This window comes from Tenrec ecaudatus, unplaced genomic scaffold (assembly GCF_050624435.1).
Source record: "Tenrec ecaudatus isolate mTenEca1 unplaced genomic scaffold, mTenEca1.hap1 Scaffold_3645, whole genome shotgun sequence".
Taxonomy (NCBI): domain Eukaryota; kingdom Metazoa; phylum Chordata; class Mammalia; order Afrosoricida; family Tenrecidae; genus Tenrec; species Tenrec ecaudatus.
Window position 1 is genome coordinate 81,565 of NW_027459099.1, and position 17,090 is coordinate 98,654.

Consider the following 17,090-nt stretch of genomic DNA (forward strand, 5'->3'; position numbering starts at 1 on the left):
GTCACTTGAGGATCAACTGCCTCATATGCCTGTGAAAGCTAGACAATGAGTAGGAAGTTTGCAGGAAAATCGATGACCTGAAAATGATGGCTTGGGGGTAGGATATTGAAAGTACCAATGACTGCAAGTAAGGAAAGCTTACTTCACGCACTCTGCACCCCTGATATACTCCTTCAGTCTTACTTTTGTCTCCCAAATGCAAAGGACATTTAAAAGAATGTGATTTGAGTACCTCAGAAAGTGTTCGAAAAAGGAAAACACTGACTTGAGACTTACATAGACATAAATGGACACTGTCAGGAAATATTAGGTTTATAATTTGTTCTTGTTTTGTTTTTCAAACTTGAGTAATTTATTTGGGTTGAAAATTAAGACTTTATGCAGCTTAGAGTGCTGTATAGTGGACTGATAATATTCAGTGTGATAAAGAGCATTTACAATGGGCAATCCATGAGGAAAGGAAGTTTTTTACTCCTTACTTATTGTTTCATCCTGGATGACTAGGGTGCCTAGAATATTACCTGGCTCCTAATAGATTTTCAATAAATAACATTTACTTTTCAGTGGAAAAGGCAGTCTATCAATATTTTTACATCTAACCCACTGCCCTAATGTATACTCCAACTCATAGCAACCCTGTATAGGATTTTGACAGTCTATCGATCTTTATAGTAGATGGATTTCTCTGTAGATAGCCTCTCTATTTAAAATCTAAAAAAGGTGGACATTCTAGAGTACTTAGCACAGTTTATGAATTTGTTGTTGATAGGTGCCATCAAGTTGGTTCCTACTCAAAGCATCCCTAAGCACAAAAGAACAGAACACTGCCCAGTCCTGCACTGTCCTCACAACTGTTCTTACATTTGATCTCATTGTTGCAGCCATTGTTAATCCATCTCCTGGAGGGCCTTCCTCCTTGTCACTGCCCTCGTGATGGCCTTCTCCAGGGACTGGCCTCTCTGGGCAACATGTCCAAAGTATGTGAATAAAGTATCACCATCCTTGTGTCATATTAGAATGTGTGTATATATGTTTATATATATATATATATATATATATATATATATATATATATATATATACTTTGTATGCAGTCTTTCACTTTTGGGTGAGTTTATTTTCTTTTTTTGAGGATCTTCTTAATAATTATTTGCTTTCAAACAACAATATTTGGATAGACAATATTTTCTAGGGCCTTCTAAGCCAAAATGATTGCATAAAACTACATTTTTGAGAGTGTGGCCAGGCGGCTCGGACCGAGCAGGGCTTTCCTTCCCAGTGGATTGCAGAGCGTACACTGCCAGTCTCTTGTCTTCTGTTCACCATGGCTTCTTCTGATATCCAGGTGAAAGAACTGGAGAAGCGGGCCTCTGGCCAGGTCTTTGAGCTGATACTCAGCCCCCGTTCAAAAGAGGCCGTCCCAGAATTCCCTCTTTCTCCTCCAAAGAAGAAGGACCTTTCCCTGGAGGAAATTCAGAAGAAATTAGAAGCTGCAGAAGAAAGACGCAAGTCCCATGAGGCGGAGGTCCTGAAGCAGCTGGCCGGGAAGCGGGAGCACGAGAAGGAGGTGCTGCAGAAAGCAATCGAGGAGAACAACAACTTCAGCAAGATGGCCGAGGAGAAGCTGACCCACAAAATGGAAGCCAACAAAGAGAACCGAGAAGCACAAATGGTGGCCAAGCTGGAGCGCTTGCGAGAAAAGGACAAGCACGTGGAAGAAGTGCGGAAGAACAAGGAATGCAAAGACCCCGCTGATGAGACTGCAGCCGACTAGCTTGTCCTGAGGACTGACTTTCTCCCCTCCCTCCTTGAGATCCAAAGACCGTGCTGGCCAGTGTCATTTTACTACTATTACTGTTTCCCTCCTGACAAAGACTAGAAGCCAACGTAGGACGTAAATAGGTAGATCCAGACCATGTGATGTTGTTTTAGGGGCTAAAGGAGAGAAACAAAAAGTGTTTGACTCTTTTTTTCTAAAGTGTTGGAGTGTTTCTAACGTAGCTATTTTTCTTGTTGCCTCTTTTCTACTTCGGTGCACTCAGTGCGCTGGGTGAATGGCTAGCACTGTATTGGCCCCGTGGAAACATGTTTGTGAAAGAGTATGTAGTGGCTTCTCAAAACTGTTAGATGCTGAATATCTGTTTGCTTTTAAATCCCAGTTCTGTCCCGATTTTACCAGATGCTACTGTACTTGAATGGTTAATAAAACTGCAAAGTGCTGCTGGTGGCAGTGAAAAAAAAACTACATTTGTGATTATTTATTATAAGAAGGTTCAAGATAAATCTGAGGGTATAGAGACAATTTGGGACTCCACATGAGAATTTTTTTCTACATGAAATATTTATAGCTTTGACAACAAATGGCACTAGTTGGTACCCTGAAACAGGAGTCCTCAAACTTTTTAAACAGGGGGCCAGTTCACTGTCCCTCAGACCCATTGGAGGGCCGGACCATAGTTTAAAAAAAAAAAAAAAGAACAAATTCCCATGCACACTGCACATATCTTATTTTGAAGTCAAAAACAAATGGGGTAAAAACACCTGGCGGGCCAGATAAATGTCCTCGGTGGGCCACATGTGGCCTGCGGGCTGTAGTTTGAGGACACCTGCCTGAACTAACTAGTTGTAAAGTGATATCTCATCAATTACTATTACTGTGAAATCTGTCTTTGGAAGATGGTGAAAGAGAGACAAAGCCCATTCCAAGGAAAATAAATCATGTTCAGAGGCATGAAGCTTCTCTTGAGTCTGTGCATGGTGTCCCTAGAGAGGTGCTGACAAGGTGGGGAAACCACAGCTTCTGAGAGGAAAGCATCACTGACCTCAGCCCTTGCATCTACTGAAACCATGGCCTGTTGCTGGGAGGTTTGTGTCTGGGCTCACACTGAATTCCCATCACTGTGCCTCTAGTACAGTAATACACGGCTGTGTTCTCAGGATTCACAGAGCTCAGTTTTAAATAAACTTTACTTTTGGAGGTGTCCCTGGTTATGCTGACTTGAGACTGGAGAGCTGGATTATAGTGTGTGCTAGCACCCCTCTGTATATCACCAACCCATTCCAGTCCCTTTCCTGAATCATGGCGGATCCAGCTGACATCGGAGCTGGTTAAAGAGAATCTGGAGACAGCACAAGTGACAGCCAGTGCCTGTGAAGTCTTCACCAGTCCAGGGTCTGACTCTTGTCACTAGACCTGAGCCAGGACAACTGTAGATAAAAAGAGCAACAGTAGGTCATGTGTTCAGATGCTGCATCCCCAGACTTCCTGTGTGAATCCCTGAAGCACTCACCACCCAGAGTCTCCACCAGAAAAAGGAAAGTCCACACATAATTCATGTTCATGTGGATAAGATTCATGACGCCCAGAAAATGCTCTCCAGGGTGAGAAAGAATACGAATTTAAGTACATGTGCTGTGGTTTCACATGGCTGCATATTATGTATTTGCATGTGGGAGGCACATAGTTATGTAAAGTTGAAAAGGGATCAATGGAGGCCCCTGGCTCTGGGAATTACATGGTGATGGGGATGTTGTCTTTGGGAGAACATAGTCCTCTCTCTCAGGTTTTCACTTTACCAATCATATGAACATTTGTTCATATTTTATGTTTAATGTTGCTTTACATCCATTACTATCATAATTACCCAGATGCTATGGTGAAATTATAGAGAATATCCTCATTGTGATAGGTAGGTTTATTGTGCCAACATGGCCAATGAACACACGTGGGATTAATTGAAGGGCAGAGAGGTAAATGGCTTGGTGAGCCTCACCTTTCTTGTCTCTTACTTTGTGATGATCAGATCAGTGTGTGGTTGCCATAGCTTGCTCTCTGCTTCAATTTACAAACTACACTACCTGTGGGACACCTAACCCATGGACTGTGTTGCTGTAGTTTGAGTTTCCTTCAAAACTGCTTCACCACACTACTGGAGTAATATCGCTTGAGCTTGGGACTGTTGGATCCTGTCAACTGCCTTGCTGTTTGCTGCCTGTGCCAAGATAATCTGAATTGCTCTACAGAGGACTACCCTGTGGCCCTCAAGACCTGAAGGACTGCCAGTAGGGAAGTGAGTTGCACTGAGCCATTTGCACTGCTTTATAGATTAACTGTTTATTTCTTATGTTATATAAATAGAGAGAAATTGATAGATATTGATGTATAATCATATGTTCTGGTTTGTTTGTTTTTTCATCTAGAGAACCCTTTCTAACATAATCACAACATAATGGAATCACGGCCGGGCTTTCCTGAATCTCGTCACACATCTGAGCACAAAGGGAAACACTTATCTGTCATCCCTAAAGCTCCTTTCCCCTAGGATATTGCAGAATATTTGGAAAGGAGTAAAGGGTACTTCGACGTTTTCATCCAGAATTAGAGATTGAATTAAAACAAACAAAAAACCCTAACAACAAGGTTGTTTATGGTGTTAAAAGAAACCACAGAAATACAGTAATTTTTCCTCCCCAAAGGAAAAATTACTGTATATACTCGAATATAAGCTGACCCGAGTATAAGCCGAGGTACCTAATTATTACCTGGGAAACCAGAAAAACTGATTGACTCGAGTATAAGCCTAGGCTGGAAAATGCAGAAGCTATTGGTGAGTTTCAATAATCAAAACAAGTGAAAATAAAATTACTAAAAATTGAGACATCAGTGGGGGTAATGTATTCAAATATTTATTTTAAATAAAAAACAAATAAAAGGACAACAAGTCATTTAACATTAGTAAACCAACACAGTAAGTGGAAAATAGGTTCAACAAAAACAATAAGGTATGAACAATGATACCTTAAGGGTACTATTCCCTGAGTTCAATCAGCAACCTAGCTAAAATGTAAAGAGTAAAATCCTTCAAAACTGGATTCCTCATCATCATCCGTATCCTAATGCAGAGCTTCAGCTGGTGTGAGGTCATCATAGATGCTGTCCTCACTGAGATCGCCGTCATCACCATCACTGCTGTCATTTTCACACAAAACACAGTCTTCACTGCCATTAGCATTACTAATACTACATTTCTGGAAGGCACATCACAACATATCTTCTGGAATGTCTTCCCATGCATCTAGAAACCACTTTGCTTTTAACTCTGTCAGGCTTCATGAGATTTCCTCCTTTTGTTAGTCAGGTTTGGCCAGATGACATCCATTCATGCCACATCCTTCACACATGGTTTTTAAAAGGCTTATTCAAAGATACATCCAGAGGCTGCAGTACAGATGTAAGCCCACCTGGAATAACGGCTAAAGTAACTTTAATAGATTTTGCCATTTTTTTTTAATGTCATTCGACAGTTGGGCTCTGAACATATCCCAAACAAGTAGTGATGGCTTTTTCTTTAAGGCTGCTCCTGGTCATCGGTTCCAAATTTCTTACAGCCATTTTTTTTTTTGTTCCGTCTTCATCCATCCAGCCTTTAACATGTGCATGCACAGTAATTCTTGGTGGGAAATTGATCTTCTTAGGCAAAGTCTTCCTTTTAAAAATAATGACAGGGTGGAGCTTAGTTCCATTAGCCAAACATGATAGAACAACTGTAAAGTGTTTGTTTGTTTTTTTCATTTCCTGTGGTTTTGAGAAAAATGTCTTTTTTTCTCCTAAACTTGCCACAGTTCTGTTGCTTGGAAGATAAAAAGTTATGGCAGTTTCATCCACATTCCCAATATCTGCCAGGTCAAAGTTATAAATCCTTCTTTGTTTTATAATAAATGACTGGAATGACATAATTTTTTCTTCAAGGTCTTGTGACAATTTCTGGGAAATCTTTGTTCTTTGTCTCAAACATAGTAGGCCAAACCTATTCATGAAGTGGGTACACCATCCTTCTGATGCAACAAATTTTTCAATGCCTGGTGCTTTATATTTGTCATCCTTAGCCATCTGTAGAACACGTATGTGGATTCCCATGCGTGTTACACAGTAACTATTTTGATGATACTCCATAATCCATTTATGCAATTCACTCTCTAGAGCCCCACAAAAAGAAATTAAACCACAATGAGCTTTTTTTAGCTTTGGAATCTGTTTCAAGTCAGCCTTCATTTTCCTCCATTCCCTTACTTGCTTTTCATCAACATAGAATTCACTACTTGCAATACTGTTATTGCTCTCTTCTGCTCCTCACACAACCTTCATTTTGAAACCAGGCTCATATGACTGGCGTTTTTGTTTTGGTTGAAGAGTATCCATATCTAATAGGATAAAAAAATAAGACTTTGAAAAAGATTTTTCATGGTATTGCCCCCCACCCCCTACATGATGCGTTAGATGGTAGGAGGGGCAGGAGGGAGTCTGTGTAGATGGGGCATGCAGGATGTAAATTAGCATAGACACCAGAGGGGAGAGACAAAGCACAGCCACAGAAACATCCTTACCAGTTCAGCTGCCAGCGAAAGTGAATCAGTATGGGTGCTTCTGCCAATTGGAGCTGTCCATATCTTAGGACGGCTGTGATTGGTTAAATGTGAGTAAACAAACATTCAAAGACCTGCAGTGTCAACGTGACTTTGAATGAACAGTGGACAAACGGCAATCACCCACAAGATAACGGGCGCTCATCCCGTTACCAGGGGGTGAAGGGTGCAGCGAAATGTTACACCTCACTGGGGTACCACTGACCCATGTATATGCCGAACTCCAGGTTTTCAGCACATTTTTGTGCTGAAAATCTCAGCTTATAGACGAGTATATATGGTAGTACCCAGGTGTATGTTGGGCTCAATGTGTTCTGAGAGCCCCCTGCTGACAGCATCCCATCACACATACAGGAGAGGTATTCGATGAGCTTACACTGTCTTCCACCTTTTGGGGACCACAGAGAAACATTTTCTCTGATCCAAAGCATTCGTGCTCATTGTCAGAGGTGTTCCCTGGAGTTCTCTCAGCTGGTTTCCTGCCATGGGCAGTAGAGCTACCAAAGTGCTCAGCACAGCAGTTTTCGCTGACCAGCCACTGCAGTCCTTACCCAGGCTCCTGTCCTCACTTCTTTCTTCACTTGCTCCAGGAGGGGGTGGGTCTCTAACACCCCTGCAGGACAGCTTTCTTCTTGAGGTTAGTTTTAGGCCCGGTCTCACACTGACTCTCCCACACAGTGAAAGCTTTGTGGAGGACTGAAGGTTGCAAGCACTCTGAATTGGTTGAGTTGGTTGTAGTGGAAGGAAGTATGATCTATAGATATTGATATTTATATTAGATTTGATATGCCACAACAAAGTATTCATTAAAAAATATATCTGACTGAAAGACATTGAACAGAGTTTAGGCTTTATTCTTTCCAAAGGTGGAGCGAAAGTTTTTGAAGCAGACTTTTATTCAAAGTAATTGAAGTATTAGATTTATAGCTATTTATTCCATGTTAAGGAGGAAATTATCAAGCCAGAATTCTTTTGTCTGGGTTTGTGTTATACGTATGATAGGGAACTTTGCAAATATTGGTAATTGTTTAACACAATGATAATCTAATGTTACTGAATTATGCATGAGAAGAATTTTGCAAATGGCCTTTTGTTACATATATGTATCATGAAAAAATAAGTGACAGATAGTCACACATAATTATAAACTGATGGAAATTCATCCCAGTATAACAACATTCAAAAAACAAACAAACATTTAAATAATGAACAGTAAAAGAGATTTTGATATAAGCCAGGAACTTGAATTTACAAAAAACTTCTAGCAATGGAATAAATAATCTTTATTTAATTTTCCCCCTAACCATTTTATTGGGTACTAATAGAGATATCATATCATTCCACAGTTCACTCACATCAAGCAGTATTGTACAATTGCTACCACAATCAGTTTCAAAACATCATCTTCCTTCTTGAATTCCTTGACTTCAGTTCCCGTTTATGTCCTCCCATGCCACCACCCACCGAAACCCTTAATCTACTTGCTTTCTCTATATGTTTATCAATCCCAAGTTTTATCTACTGTAAAACAGAAAAACATAAAACAAAAATTCAAGAGTGTTACCTGCAACAACAAAATATACCCGAGATAAACTCCAATAGGAATTGGAAATTGGGGAAGCTGACAATCTGTTGCCTCCTTCTCTGGAGTCCATGACAGAACCAGACATGATTAGCATCAAATTGTCAGTCTGGCTACTGGGGTATGATGACCTTGCTGAATGACTGCCTTTCCAGGGCTTCTGTATTCAAAAACACTCCTTAGTGTCTGGTGTCCTACAGCCTACCCCCTCTACCTTCGGCTGAACCCATGCTAACAGTCCCCAAACTGATTGTTATGCACATTACATGGAACACACAAAACAGCAGCAACAACAAAACAAACTCACTATTTCCTGCAGATTTGAGCTCATAGCATAAACCCATTTCTTTATCTTTGCTGTTGTGGAGGGAACACAGTTCTTCAACTGCAGCACAAAAGAGGGATACTTGCAAACCCCCATCCCCGCACTGGCCCCAGGGTGAAACCACTGACTGTGGAGATTTGTGCCCACTCCTGATGAGGAGCTAGCTCTATCTCTTCTCTGTGAGAGCAAACTGCTGTTGCATCCAACGCTTCTGTGTAAACTGTGTTTTGCTGGCGACTTCTCAATTGGTTCAACAGAAATATAATGTTATGATGACCTTACACTACAAAATAAGGGAATGTCCAGTTGTCTACAGATTGGACATCCCCTCACAGGTTCACAAGGAAGAGATGACCCAGTCAGGGTGCAGTATAGCTCCGATGAAACAGAAATTTCCTCTAGTTATTTAATGCTCTCCCCTCCCACTATTATGACCCCAATTCTACCTTACAAATCCTGGTAGACCAAAACATGTACACTGCTACAGATAAGAGCTCACAACACAGGGAATCCAAGACAGATAAAACCCTCAGGACCAATAATAAGAGTAGGGATAAAGGAGGATAGCAGGGAGGTGGGGCGGAGAAAGAGGGAATGATCACAATGATCTACATATAATCCCCTCCCAGGGGGACGAAAAGCAGAAAAGTGGGTGAAGGGAGACAGCGTTTGGTGTAAGGCATGAAAAAATATTATAAACTATCAAGTTTTCATGAGGGAGGGTGGGAGTGGGTGGGAAATGAGCTGATACCAAAGGCTCAAGTAGAAAGAATATGTTTTGAAAATGATGATGGCAATATATGGACAAAGGTGCTTGACACAATGGATATATGTATAGATTGTTATAAGAGCTGTTCAAGACCCCAATAAAATGATATATAAAAAGGAATAAATCAACTGGAAGGATAAATAAGTTTATTTGTATAAAGTTACATAGAAAATTGAAGAACAACCAATAAAATGTATATTTAAAAGGAAAACCATTAACATGTTATTAAAATATTATACATAATAGTATAAATGATGTTACAGAAAAAAAGGGCATAATTAAAATAAAAACAGAATGTAATAATTTCTTTGGAGACCAGGATAATGGAAAGAATTGAGCAATTCCTGACAATAATATTAACTATGATTAGACAAAATACAGAATACACAGAAAAAAAACTAATGGAGATCAGCAACCAAAATAAGATACAAATTGAGAAACTCAATTACCATAACACACTAGCAGCAAGTGAATTCTGACTCATAGCGACCCTCTAGGACAGAATAGAGCTGCTCCTCATTTTCAGACACTGCCTTTTTTAAACTGAGAAATTGGCAAAATTTATTATGAAATATGTATTAGAAACAGCATGTTATCAATACTAAGTACATTTTTCATATGAAATATTTTAAGAAGTTATTTTCAGAAGTATACAAAATAAAAACCTTTTAAATCATTTTGTCAGCAAATAAGATCCTTAAACCTTTTCTTTTATTCCCCTCATTCAAACCATTTTATTAGAATCAAATCTAGACATCATACCATTCTGTCGTTCAGTCTTATCAAGCTGTGTTCACAATTCCTACCACAACCTGTTTGAAAACATTTTCTTTCTTCTTGAAATCCTTTACATTAGCTTCCTGTGTTAGACAGGGTTCTCTGGATAAACAAAACCAGGATACTTATGATTGTGTGTGTGTGTATGAATATAACAGTTAATTAGGCCACACAGCAGTCTAGAGGGCTCAGTTCAATTCATTTCCATGGGAAAAATAATATACTGGAAGGCCTTTAACTCACAATGACCACTGGGTCCAGGATCAAGGAAGCAGAGAGCTGAGTCTTCCATAGAGCAATGCAGACAGTCTGGCCACAGGCAGCAAACAGCAGGGTGGGTGAACAACAATCATCAGGATGACAAGTTCCAACAGTCCCAAGCTCAAGTGATGTCTACAACAGCAACGTGGCGAAGCTAGTCTCAAAGGAAACTCAAGCTCTAGCGACATGATCTACAGGTTGTCAGCCCCACAGGCAGTGTAGCTTAGGAGTTGAGGAAGAGAACAAGCTAAGGCAGCCACACACTGGTCTGATTATCAGAGAGCAAGAGAGATACCAGTGACCTTTCTGAGCCATTTATCTCTTTGCTCTCCAATCAAACTGCAACCTTATTAATACCACATGTTCCTATTGGCCAGGTTGGCACATAAATCTACCAATCACATTCCATTTTACCACCATTTCCCTTACTGTGGCCCCAGGAACCCTTATTCTAGTTATTATCTCTGTAGATTTCCCCATCTTGGGTTTCATAAATCAAAAAACAGAAAAAGACATAAGAGGGAATCAAAAAGGCTACCAACAATGACAAAATACAACAGGTATAAACCCCTACATGAAAAAAAAAATCCAGAAAGTATTAAAACCCAGAATAAGCAAAAGTGTATCAAAATGGAAATATTAAACTACGTATAGGTAAACTTAATAAGGAATGGTATATGTATCAAATGTTAAATAGTAAATATGAAAAGGTGTATTATAGTAATATTTTAGGTATTCACACTTGGTTAACAGAATTAATCTCAATTCCTGCAACTCATTATCAGGGATGTTGCTGATTACATTTGAGTAAGTTTAATGCTCCGTGCCTCCGTGTACAACAGCACAAATACATAAACTGAGAAGTCCTGAACCGTCCTCATTTGATCCTAAGTCTGAGACCATTTTTGCAGCCACCCCCGTCTGTGCATCTAATTCAGGGTATTCTTCTATTTTGCTGACACTCTACAATAGAGGATGTTCTTCTCTAGGAACTGGTTGCCCTGAAAACATATTCAAAATATGTGAGAAGTCTCATTATTCTCAATTCTAAAGAGCATTCTGAGATACTGGTCTGCCATTTCCTCTTCTTGTGACACATCTTCTATTTTATTTTGGAATCAAAGTTGTCCTTCCATTGAGTTCGCTTCATTATGACCCCAAAGAGCAATTTCACAAAAGTCATGTCACAAGTTTAGCATCAGAAGTCACTGCAATTATTTTCTCAGACATAAGAATATTAATCAATCAGTATCCACAGTGCACATTGCAGAGAGACACATCCAGAGATGTGTTATCCTGGGTTTTAATAGAGCAATGAGCTCAGGCCTTTTAAAATCATGCATTTTACTCATGAATCTATAAATGTCTGTATTTCATCGTCAACATACTTTGACTAACAGGGTGAGAATGACCACGATAATCTGCTTGTCAAGAAGGAAAATGAATCACATAGGATGACAATGGAGGATCATTGTCACTTTTAATATTTGTACTGCAAACAGAGAATTCTAGTTCCTCTTTCGAAGCCTGCAGTGAGAAGAACACTTAGGGGGAAAAAAAGAGAAACCTGTTCTGGGGATGCTGAAAGCTGAGCGAGGAAACCCTAATTCCAACAGGAAATCCTCCTTCATTCACCTCTGCCTGCTTCTCTAGGGCTGGGTGTCCATGTTCAGTGGGTCCTGCACGCCCCCTACTGCCCAGTGTCTTCCCTGCAGGGGAGTTTTGTGTTTGGGCTCACACTGACTTCACTTCACTGTGTTCCTTGTACAGTAATAAAGGGCCATGTCCTCAGCAGTCACAGAACTCAGCTGCAGGAAGAACTGATTCTTCAATGTGTCTCTGGTGATGGAGAGTCAGCTTTGGAAGGACGGGTTATATTTTGTACCACCATTGTACCATAAGCTTCCCATCCACTGCAGCCCCTCCCCAGGAGTCTGGTGGATCCAGCTCGAGTCATAACTCCTACTTGTGATGGAGACACCAGAGACAGTGCAAATGAGGGACAGCTTCTGGGAGGGCTTCACCAGTCCTGGACCTGAATCCTGAAGCTGCATCTCTGATAGAACTTCTGTAAATAAAGATAATTGATCTCTGTCAGTCACTTGCAGTCACAACCATCCACATAGACTCAACACCGACATCTGAGACCCTCACCTTGGGGAACTGTCACCAGGCACAGGAGAACACATAGCAACAGCATCTTTAGGCCTCAGCTGTGCTTTCCCAAGAGATAGACAGCCCTGTCAGAAGAGAACTGATAGCTTTCAGTGCCCAAGTTGTGGGATTTTAACCGTGTGCCTGAAGAATGATTTGCATAGCAGGGAGACTTATGCTTATAAATAGAGGCTCCTTTTTTTCTTCTGAGCCATTGTAGGGTAATTCTTCTTTTGAACTCATCTGTGTGTTAGTCTGCAATGAGAGAGCACTTCACCTAAAAGGTATGTGCGAATGTACAAAGGAAAGCCCAGCATTTCTGAGCCCAGTATTCTCTCCCTTCAGCCCTTCATTGCTCCTGCCCTGACTGAGGCTCTTATATATCCTGTACATTGGAGATTGGGCAGTATAGGGTTCCTTGGAACCAGCAGGTACACCCCAGAGTATCTCCCATTACCTCACACTCTCCAAAACCCAATTTTTCTTTATGCACGGATGACTTTTAATCAACCTCCTCAAAGTCCTTGGTAATTTTCCTATGTGGTAATAATATGTTTTAGTAATATTAATACCAGACCAATTCCAAGGAGTTGGGGGTTGATGATGCCTCAAATATCCAACTCTTCCATGATGTCATTCAGCACCATTTCCCACCTATTCCTTGCCTACATATATTTCCTTGTGTTTCTTGAATGTAAATTGCAACAACATCCAACAAAACCCCTTGAATGCTTGAGGAAATGCTCAAGTGTTGGTGGGTGTACTTCAGTCCATATCCCTAAGGTCAGGTGGTCATAAGCCAGATGTGGGGTCTACAAGATGTCCTCCACTTCGGACTCTGTATTTTATTAAGGCACAGATGCCCTGAGGCTCTGGCAGGATGTCTCCAGTAGGCATTGGCCTCCTACTGATGTGAATCAGCACGGTCTTTTCCAGATTTGGGCCATGATCATCACAAACCCCACCGCTCTTACAAGCACCACTATCACTACATCCCACTACCTGATGGCTAAGGAAAACCTCAGTGTAAGAAGAAGCTGCTACCCAGAAAAGTTGAGCCCCAGAAAAGACAAGGTTGTAACTCTGTACTCTATAAGAACTGCAAGATTCTGAAGAGAAACCCTTTGTTTGGCAGAGAGCATTCCAAAGAGTGTAAAACCTGTCAAGTGCCATGACTTAAAGTAAAAAGTTACATCAGAGAAGGGAGTGGGAAATAATTGTTTAATAGGGCAAAGTAAGGATATGAGCCAAGGACAGTATTTCATATCTTGAACCAAAATATGTTGAGTTGAGACCTAAAGGCACTCTGGATTAAATGAAGTCCATACAGGTCCTCAAAATTTGTGGAATAAGCACAGACATTTTTAAATGTCCCTTACCCAGAGGACTCTGGGTCACCTGAAATTTGAGCACATACAACCAAAGTCTTCCTCTCTATTTATGCTTTACTTATGATTCCCCACAAACTGCTCAGGGATCACAACCTTGAATTTATTACCAACACTCACATATTTTCTGAATTTGGAATATTTTTCATATTATTGTCCATAAAATCACTAGCACTATCTCTAGCTATACATGTTAAAAATGTTATGCCCATTCAGATTTTGTTCTCATTGATATCAAAGATCACAAACATTTTTCTCCATTCTTAGAGTTGACACCAGTCATTTACTGTATGGTTAAACTGCATATGTCAATGGGGAAATTCAAGCACAAGTTGGTGGTCACTTGACCTCTCTGGGCCAGAATTTGCTGAGGAGAATAAGCTTTTTCAAAAATGATTCTTGATTTTCCATATGATCCAGGAATTCAAGCACATGACAAGCTAATATTTTGCCATGGGAATTCCTTGAATTAGTTCAGTTTTGCATGCAGATGGGTATGGCATTACTTGAGCATGATCATTCCAGAACAAAGTTATCTCATTACTGGAGGTTAGCAGACCAATTTAAGTTTCACATCATGATGCAGCTGCACACTAGTCCAGCTCACCTCCATCTCTGAGTGTGAAAGCCATGATATTCCAATCCCATGACAGTGAGCGTAATGTTTGACATTATAATGCTTAATTCTAACTAGTAAGAGTGTGATTACTTCATCTCAAGACTTTTAACATGTTTCCAGATATTGTGCTTGATAATGCATAAGGATGACCTTTAACATCATAGAATGGCACAGTAACTGTAACAAAGGCCTCATACATGACAACTGTGAGGATGAAGTAAGATCTATGCTCCTTTCTGTTTTATCTAGTGTTGCTGTGATTTCAGACAGATTTAATCGGACTCAAAACAGCAAAGTGAAATGTCAATGACAAACATTTCACTCAATGGAGAGGAAACAAAAGCATTCACCTTTCAAATTGGAACCATATAAGGATACCATTTAATACCAATCTTGTTTCACATGGTGCTATATCCCTTAACTATAGCTATCAATCATATAATGTAAAATAAAGGCATTCAAAATGACAGCAAAGAAGTAAAACTCTCTATAATTGCTGACTATATTACTCTAAACATAGAAAACCCAAAAGTCCTAGTAGAAAATTATTGGAACTAATTGAAAGGTTAAGCAATTTCACAGGTTATAAGGTCAGCATAGAAAAATAAGTTTGGGAGCTGGGGAAGATGGCCGACAGGGACACCGGCATACTCTGAGAGCTCCTCCAAACAAAGCGGGATTGGCGACCAGGTAGCTGAATAGTAAGAGTCTGGTGAGTGAAATATCCCCCTGGGACAGCACCCCACGTATTTGTCCTGAGCAGGGGTCTAGGTGAAAGAGGACAGGACTAGTGGGACATCTCTGGCCACTAAGCTGCTGTGAGCTCACTGGCGACCGGCCTAGGCTCCATCCCCAAACCGGACGCCAGCCCAGAGCCGCTTGCCTGCCCTGCCTAGACAGGCGCAGCAGGTCACGCTCCCCTACTCCAGCGGCCCACTCCCCACTCGCAGATCCCCACTGGGAGAGAAGCTTTCCTCTCCCGCAGTTCCCCTCTCCCCGCAGGGCAGCGATCTGCCCTCGGGCCCACGTCCCTCCCTCCATTCATCCAAGCTCAGGGGAGCGGACCCGCGGGTTGTCTGGCGACCCCCACGGGGGACCATCCACCCGCACCGCTGCCACGGACCTCTCCACCTGCCCTCCGTGCGCCGGCCTCCCACCCCCGCCCGCCGGCCTCCCACCCCCGCCCGCCCCCGCCAGCCCCTGGCAGCCTAGCGCCAGCTCCACTCCTGGCGGGGACCCTGCGCTGAGCACTTCCCGCCAACAGGAGCCATAGCCCAACCCGCGCCTGTCCCGGACCCTGAGCTTCCGCGGAGCGCCGCGCCCCACGCTGCTGAGTCTGCCCACCAAGGGCCCCTCCCTGCGCAAGGCACAAGAGTAGGTGCCCTCCCCAGGGTGCTGCGGGGACCCCGGCAGAGGCGACTCTGAGCCTGAGCGGAGGAAGGGCGCCATTGCCCCCTGCAGTTTCGCGCCAAAAGGGCGGAGAGCGAACACCATTGTTCCCTGAAGTGTCGCGCAGCTGCCTGCGCAGCTATCCGAGGGGCCTCCCCGCGCCCGCTCACAGCCCGGGCAGATCAAACATTCCACCTGCAGTGGAGCCTGGGTCTCGGCTTTGCAGTCCCTGAGGAGCCGTCAGTGAGCTCCAGCCAGCTCTCACCACCTGGGGCCCTGTTGGGTCCCCAGTGCCAGCCCTAAGCCTGCCACAGCCCGCCCCAGCCACCCCAGGAAATGGCACAGTGGCCTGAGCCTCCACACAATAAGGTTACTCCTGTCTCCCAGAAGCATGGGGCCTATTAAAGGATCAAGGAAAAATCAACAGACCACATCACTCCCAACAAAAAAATCAGAGAAACGAGGCACTTTAACAGACCTAACGTCACTCATAGAAGAAACAGATATAGATCAGCCACAAAAGGAAATCTTCAGAACTCTGCTTGCAGTAATACAGGAGCTAAGAGAAGCAAACCAAAATAAGGATGCAACGATAGAAGGGATGAAATGCACAATAGAGGGGATGAAGTCCACAATAGAGGGGATGAATACTATCCACCAAAAGGAACTGCAGAAACTAACAGAGGAGGTAGCAGAGGCCACACAAAAGGTCACAGAAGCTATATCTAGGCTTGAGGAGGCTGAGAACCGTATCAGTGAACTCGAGGACGCTCAAACCAAACGAAGCAAGCGAGAAAAACAATCAGATAGGAAAATTAAAGAAACAGAAGACAGCCTGAGATCAATGACAGATGCTATGAAGAGGAATAATATTTGAATAATCGGTCTACCGGAACACAACATAACACACAAATCGACCGCCAAGATAGCAAAGGAATTCCTGGAAGAAAATTTCCCCAACCTAACAAAGGAGAATCCGACTCTCATACAGGAAGCAGAGAGGACGCCGGCTAAGCTAAACACCAAGAAGAACACGCCAAGACATATAATTGTAAAATTATCCAACTTAGAGGAAAAAGAGAAAATTCTACGAGCATCAAGAGAAAGGAAGACAGTCACATACAAAGGAGCGCAGGTAAGAATATGCTCAGACTTATCAGCAGAAACCATGCAGAGGAGGAGAGAATGGAGCAACATCTTCCAAAAACTGAAAGATAAAAATGCCTCCCCCAGAATCCTATACCCTGCCAAGTTATCCATTAAGATAGAGGGTAAGATAAGGGTCTTCCAGGACAAGGAAGAACTCAAAAAATATACTGCAAGTCACCCGACCCTGCAGAACATACTGGCTGACTCACTATGGCCAGAAGATCAAGCTCCAACTAGAACCTCCAGGAGACCAC

General features: G+C 42.1%; 1 pseudogene; it reads left to right on the forward strand.

Annotated features, from left to right (window-relative positions):
• The first annotated feature begins 1,239 nt into the window (after positions 1-1,239).
• On the forward strand, positions 1,240-1,822 carry LOC142436495 (stathmin pseudogene; annotated as a pseudogene).
• Positions 1,823-17,090: the final 15,268 nt, after the last annotated feature.